Source organism: Labrus bergylta, chromosome 13 (genome assembly GCF_963930695.1).
Source record: "Labrus bergylta chromosome 13, fLabBer1.1, whole genome shotgun sequence".
In the NCBI taxonomy this organism is placed as follows: domain Eukaryota; kingdom Metazoa; phylum Chordata; class Actinopteri; order Labriformes; family Labridae; genus Labrus; species Labrus bergylta.
The window spans coordinates 6,958,640-6,964,639 of NC_089207.1; the positions used below are offsets into that span (position 1 = coordinate 6,958,640).

At 36.9% G+C, this 6,000-nt stretch overlaps 3 non-coding genes and 1 pseudogene across 3 annotated transcripts; all 4 read left to right on the forward strand.

The window, feature by feature from the left end:
- Nucleotides 1-443: 443 nt before the first annotated feature.
- On the forward strand, nucleotides 444-562 carry LOC114918468 (5S ribosomal RNA). Its single transcript, XR_003808349.2, has one exon. It is a non-coding gene; the product is annotated as a 5S ribosomal RNA (ribosomal RNA).
- A 1,423-nt stretch (nucleotides 563-1,985) lies between these two features.
- Nucleotides 1,986-2,104, forward strand: LOC114920006 (5S ribosomal RNA). The gene has a single exon (XR_003807816.2). It is a non-coding gene; the product is annotated as a 5S ribosomal RNA (ribosomal RNA).
- Nucleotides 2,105-3,527: 1,423 nt separating this feature from the next.
- On the forward strand, nucleotides 3,528-3,646 carry LOC114918472 (5S ribosomal RNA). The gene has a single exon (XR_003807047.1). It is a non-coding gene; the product is annotated as a 5S ribosomal RNA (ribosomal RNA).
- A 1,406-nt stretch (nucleotides 3,647-5,052) lies between these two features.
- On the forward strand, nucleotides 5,053-5,161 carry LOC114918473 (5S ribosomal RNA; annotated as a pseudogene).
- Nucleotides 5,162-6,000: the final 839 nt, after the last annotated feature.

Below are 6,000 nucleotides of genomic sequence, written 5' to 3' on the forward strand. Positions count from 1 at the left end.
ATGATAGACAAATAAAAAAAGAACTGCAGTGCATAGCAGGAGGTTACAGCGCCCCCTGCTGGCTGAAGCAGGTATTAAAAGCTTACAGCACCTGGGATTCCCAGGCGGTCTCCCATCCAAGTACTAACCAGGCCAGTTTTGAAAGAGGGAAGTTAATCTTCACGGAATCGGTTTGTTCAATGTGTTTATCAGACGTTTGAACGTTCAGTTTGCCCGCAAGTCGTGAAACAAGTCTTAAAAACAAGCTGCAAGTCTTTAGTTAACTCCCAGCGTCAAAGTATTGCTGAATCTAGTAAGATTAAGTGTAAGTCTATCCATAGGCCCACACGTTTGAGTAGAAAAGTAATAAAATCAACTAGGTCATAGTCACTTGCTCTAATTTTGGCGAGGTGTTACTTTAAACCTAAGTATGTATAAATAACCCTTTAACAACCTGTTCATTCGCTTACGGCCATACCACCCTGAACACGCCCGATCTCGTCCGATCTCGGAAGCTAAGCAGGGTCTGGCCTGGTTAGTACTTGGATGGGAGACCGCCTGGGAATACCAGGTGCTGTAAGCTTTTAATACCTCCTTTAGCCAGAAGAGGGCGCTGTTGCCTCACTAGTGGAGAAAGGACTGAGAGAAACAGGCCAGTGGAAAATGAAACATGATTTTATTTGGCAGTCTGTCCTCTCTTTTTTTTTTGTTGTTGCAATTTTCATCAATGTTTTCAGTGAGTATTAATACATATTACGCTCTCTGGAGGCTGTTTTCAAAGTTCAGTTTTACATTCAAAAAGTACATGTAGCCTACTTAAGTAAGGACTACTGCATTAACATATTTTAATTACTTGTACTTAGGTTACTCTTTACTTCCCCACAACACTCTGGTAGCCATATTATACATTTGATTCAACTGGAAATATTCACCATCATTATAAATGTTTTCACATCAATAATAAACATTTACACCAAATCAGGAATTATTATAAATGATTACTATTAAGATTGAATTTAAAAAAAACCTGCAAACAAGTGATGCTTACTTATCAATCAATATTTTTTCAGAATCAATTGACGATTTTTCAGAAGTTGACCATTTTGCATCGTCACTTTTACTGTGGATTTATTAAGGTTTTCAATACTGCAAACTTGTGAACAGTGAACAGCAGAAATAAGTTTAAATGTTGCATTAAGGCACACAAGATTTAGGATTATTATAGTAGCCTAAGCAGTGATTGATTAAGATATAAGGGACAACTCGAAATTATGTTTTTATCACCACTTACTTGTTTTGAGGTAATCTTGAATGACAAATGAATAAATCAGCCATTGCAATGTTTCATGTAGAAATCATAACCCTGTGGGGCATACATATTTGATCCCCTCACATTCTCCATTGTAACTAATCATTAAAAAAAACAATCCTCCATTAGGAATCACAAAGGAACACTTACTAATTATATGAAAATTCATAATTATTACAATCAGTCCCTATATATGCTATAGATGATCCCCAATCAAAATTCAGTGTAAGCTACTTTGTAGGAAAGTAGAAGCAATGATAGACAAATAAAAAAAGAACTGCAGTGCATAGCAGGAGGTTACAGCGCCCCCTGCTGGCTGAAGCAGGTATTAAAAGCTTACAGCACCTGGGATTCCCAGGCGGTCTCCCATCCAAGTACTAACCAGGCCAGTTTTGAAAGAGGGAAGTTAATCTTCACGGAATCGGTTTGTTCAATGTGTTTATCAGACGTTTGAACGTTCAGTTTGCCCGCAAGTCGTGAAACAAGTCTTAAAAACAAGCTGCAAGTCTTTAGTTAACTCCCAGCGTCAAAGTATTGCTGAATCTAGTAAGATTAAGTGTAAGTCTATCCATAGGCCCACACGTTTGAGTAGAAAAGTAATAAAATCAACTAGGTCATAGTCACTTGCTCTAATTTTGGCGAGGTGTTACTTTAAACCTAAGTATGTATAAATAACCCTTTAACAACCTGTTCATTCGCTTAAGGCCATACCTCCCTGAACACGCCCGATCTCGTCCGATCTCGGAAGCTAAGCAGGGTCGGGCCTGGTTAGTACTTGGATGGGAGACCGCCTGGGAATACCAGGTGCTGTAAGCTTTTAATACCTCCTTTAGCCAGAAGAGGGCGCTGTTGCCTCACTAGTGGAGAAAGGACTGAGAGAAACAGGCCAGTGGAAAATGAAACATGATTTTATTTGGCAGTCTGTCCTCTCTTTGTTTTTTGTTGTTGCAATTTTCATCAATGTTTTCAGTGAGTATTAATACATATTACGCTCTCTGGAGGCTGTTTTCAAAGTTCAGTTTTACATTCAAAAAGTACATGTAGCCTACTTAAGTAAGGACTACTGCATTAACATATTTTAATTACTTGTACTTAGGTTACTCTTTACTTCCCCACAACACTCTGGTAGCCATATTATACATTTGATTCAACTGGAAATATTCACCATCATTATAAATGTTTTCACATCAATAATAAACATTTACACCAAATCAGGAATTATTATAAATGATTACTATTAAGATTGAATTTAAAAAAAACCTGCAAACAAGTGATGCTTACTTATCAATCAATATTTTTTCAGAATCAATTGACGATTTTTCAGAAGTTGACCATTTTGCATCGTCACTTTTACTGTGGATTTATTAAGGTTTTCAATACTGCAAACTTGTGAACAGTGAACAGCAGAAATAAGTTTAAATGTTGCATTAAGGCACACAAGATTTAGGATTATTATAGTAGCCTAAGCAGTGATTGATTAAGATATAAGGGACAACTCGAAATTATGTTTTTATCACCACTTACTTGTTTTGAGGTAATCTTGAATGACAAATGAATAAATCAGCCATTGCAATGTTTCATGTAGAAATCATAACCCTGTGGGGCATACATATTTGATCCCCTCACATTCTCCATTGTAACTAATCATTAAAAAAAACAATCCTCCATTAGGAATCACAAAGGAACACTTACTAATTATATGAAAATTCATAATTATTACAATCAGTCCCTATATATGCTATAGATGATCCCCAATCAAAATTCAGTGTAAGCTACTTTGTAGGAAAGTAGAAGCAATGATAGACAAATAAAAAAAGAACTGCAGTGCATAGCAGGAGGTTACAGCGCCCCCTGCTGGCTGAAGCAGGTATTAAAAGCTTACAGCACCTGGGATTCCCAGGCGGTCTCCCATCCAAGTACTAACCAGGCCAGTTTTGAAAGAGGGAAGTTAATCTTCACGGAATCGGTTTGTTCAATGTGTTTATCAGACGTTTGAACGTTCAGTTTGCCCGCAAGTCGTGAAACAAGTCTTAAAAACAAGCTGCAAGTCTTTAGTTAACTCCCAGCGTCAAAGTATTGCTGAATCTAGTAAGATTAAGTGTAAGTCTATCCATAGGCCCACACGTTTGAGTAGAAAAGTAATAAAATCAACTAGGTCATAGTCACTTGCTCTAATTTTGGCGAGGTGTTACTTTAAACCTAAGTATGTATAAATAACCCTTTAACAACCTGTTCATTCGCTTACGGCCATACCACCCTGAACACGCCCGATCTCGTCCGATCTCGGAAGCTAAGCAGGGTCGGGCCTGGTTAGTACTTGGATGGGAGACCGCCTGGGAATACCAGGTGCTGTAAGCTTTTAATACCTCCTTTAGCCAGAAGAGGGCGCTGTTGCCTCACTAGTGGAGAAAGGACTGAGAGAAACAGGCCAGTGGAAAATGAAACATGATTTTATTTGGCAGTCTGTCCTCTCTTTTTTTTTTGTTGTTGCAATTTTCATCAATGTTTTCAGTGAGTATTAATACATATTACGCTCTCTGGAGGCTGTTTTCAAAGTTCAGTTTTACATTCAAAAAGTACATGTAGCCTACTTAAGTAAGGACTACTGCATTAACATATTTTAATTACTTGTACTTAGGTTACTCTTTACTTCCCCACAACACTCTGGTAGCCATATTATACATTTGATTCAACTGGAAATATTCACCATCATTATAAATGTTTTCACATCAATAATAAACATTTACACCAAATCAGGAATTATTATAAATGATTACTATTAAGATTGAATTTAAAAAAAACCTGCAAACAAGTGATGCTTACTTATCAATCAATTGACGATTTTTCTGAAGTTGACCATTTCGCATCGTCACTTTTACTGTGGATTTATTAAGGTTTTCAATCCTGCAAACTTGTGAACAGTGAACAGCAGAAATAAGTTTAAATGTTGCATTAAGGCACACAAGATTTAGGATTATTATAGTAGCCTAAGCAGTGATTGATTAAGATACAAGGGACAACTCGAAATTATGTTTTTATCACCACTTACTTGTTTTGAGGTAATCTTGAATGACAAATGAATAAATCAGCCATTGCAATGTTTCATGTAGAAATCATAACCCTGTGGGGCATACATATTTGATCCCCTCACATTCTCCATTGTAACTAATCATTAAAAAAAACAATCCTCCATTAGGAATCACAAAGGAACACTTACTAATTATATGAAAATTCATAATTATTACAATCAGTCCCTATATATGCTATAGATGATCCCCAATCAAAATTCAGTGTAAGCTACTTTGTAGGAAAGTAGAAGCAATGATAGACAAATAAAAAAAGAACTGCAGTGCATAGCAGGAGGTTACAGCGCCCCCTGCTGGCTGAAGCAGGTATTAAAAGCTTACAGCACCTGGGATTCCCAGGCGGTCTCCCATCCAAGTACTAACCAGGCCAGTTTTGAAAGAGGGAAGTTAATCTTCACGGAATCGGTTTGTTCAATGTGTTTATCAGACGTTTGAACGTTCAGTTTGCCCGCAAGTCGTGAAACAAGTCTTAAAAACAAGCTGCAAGTCTTTAGTTAACTCCCAGCGTCAAAGTATTGCTGAATCTAGTAAGATTAAGTGTAAGTCTATCCATAGGCCCACACGTTTGAGTAGAAAAGTAATAAAATCAACTAGGTCATAGTCACTTGCTCTAATTTTGGCGAGGTGTTACTTTAAACCTAAGTATGTATAAATAACCCTTTAACAACCTGTTCATTCGCTTACGGCCATACCACCCTGAACACGCCCGATCTCGGAAGCTAAGCAGGGTCGGGCCTGGTTAGTACTTGGATGGGAGACCGCCTGGGAATACCAGGTGCTGTAAGCTTTTAATACCTCCTTTAGCCAGAAGAGGGCGCTGTTGCCTCACTAGTGGAGAAAGGACTGAGAGAAACAGGCCAGTGGAAAATGAAACATGATTTTATTTGGCAGTCTGTCCTCTCTTTTTTTTTTGTTGTTGCAATTTTCATCAATGTTTTCAGTGAGTATTAATACATATTACGCTCTCTGGAGGCTGTTTTCAAAGTTCAGTTTTACATTCAAAAAGTACATGTAGCCTACTTAAGTAAGGACTACTGCATTAACATATTTTAATTACTTGTACTTAGGTTACTCTTTACTTCCCCACAACACTCTGGTAGCCATATTATACATTTGATTCAACTGGAAATATTCACCATCATTATAAATGTTTTCACATCAATAATAAACATTTACACCAAATCAGGAATTATTATAAATGATTACTATTAAGATTGAATTTAAAAAAAACCTGCAAACAAGTGATGCTTACTTATCAATCAATTGACGATTTTTCTGAAGTTGACCATTTCGCATCGTCACTTTTACTGTGGATTTATTAAGGTTTTCAATCCTGCAAACTTGTGAACAGTGAACAGCAGAAATAAGTTTAAATGTTGCATTAAGGCACACAAGATTTAGGATTATTATAGTAGCCTAAGCAGTGATTGATTAAGATACAAGGGACAACTCGAAATTATGTTTTTATCACCACTTACTTGTTTTGAGGTAATCTTGAATGACAAATGAATAAATCAGCCATTGCAATGTTTCATGTAGAAATCATAACCCTGTGGGGCATACATATTTGATCCCCTCACATTCTCCATTGTAACTAATCATTAAAAAAAACAATCCTCCATTAGG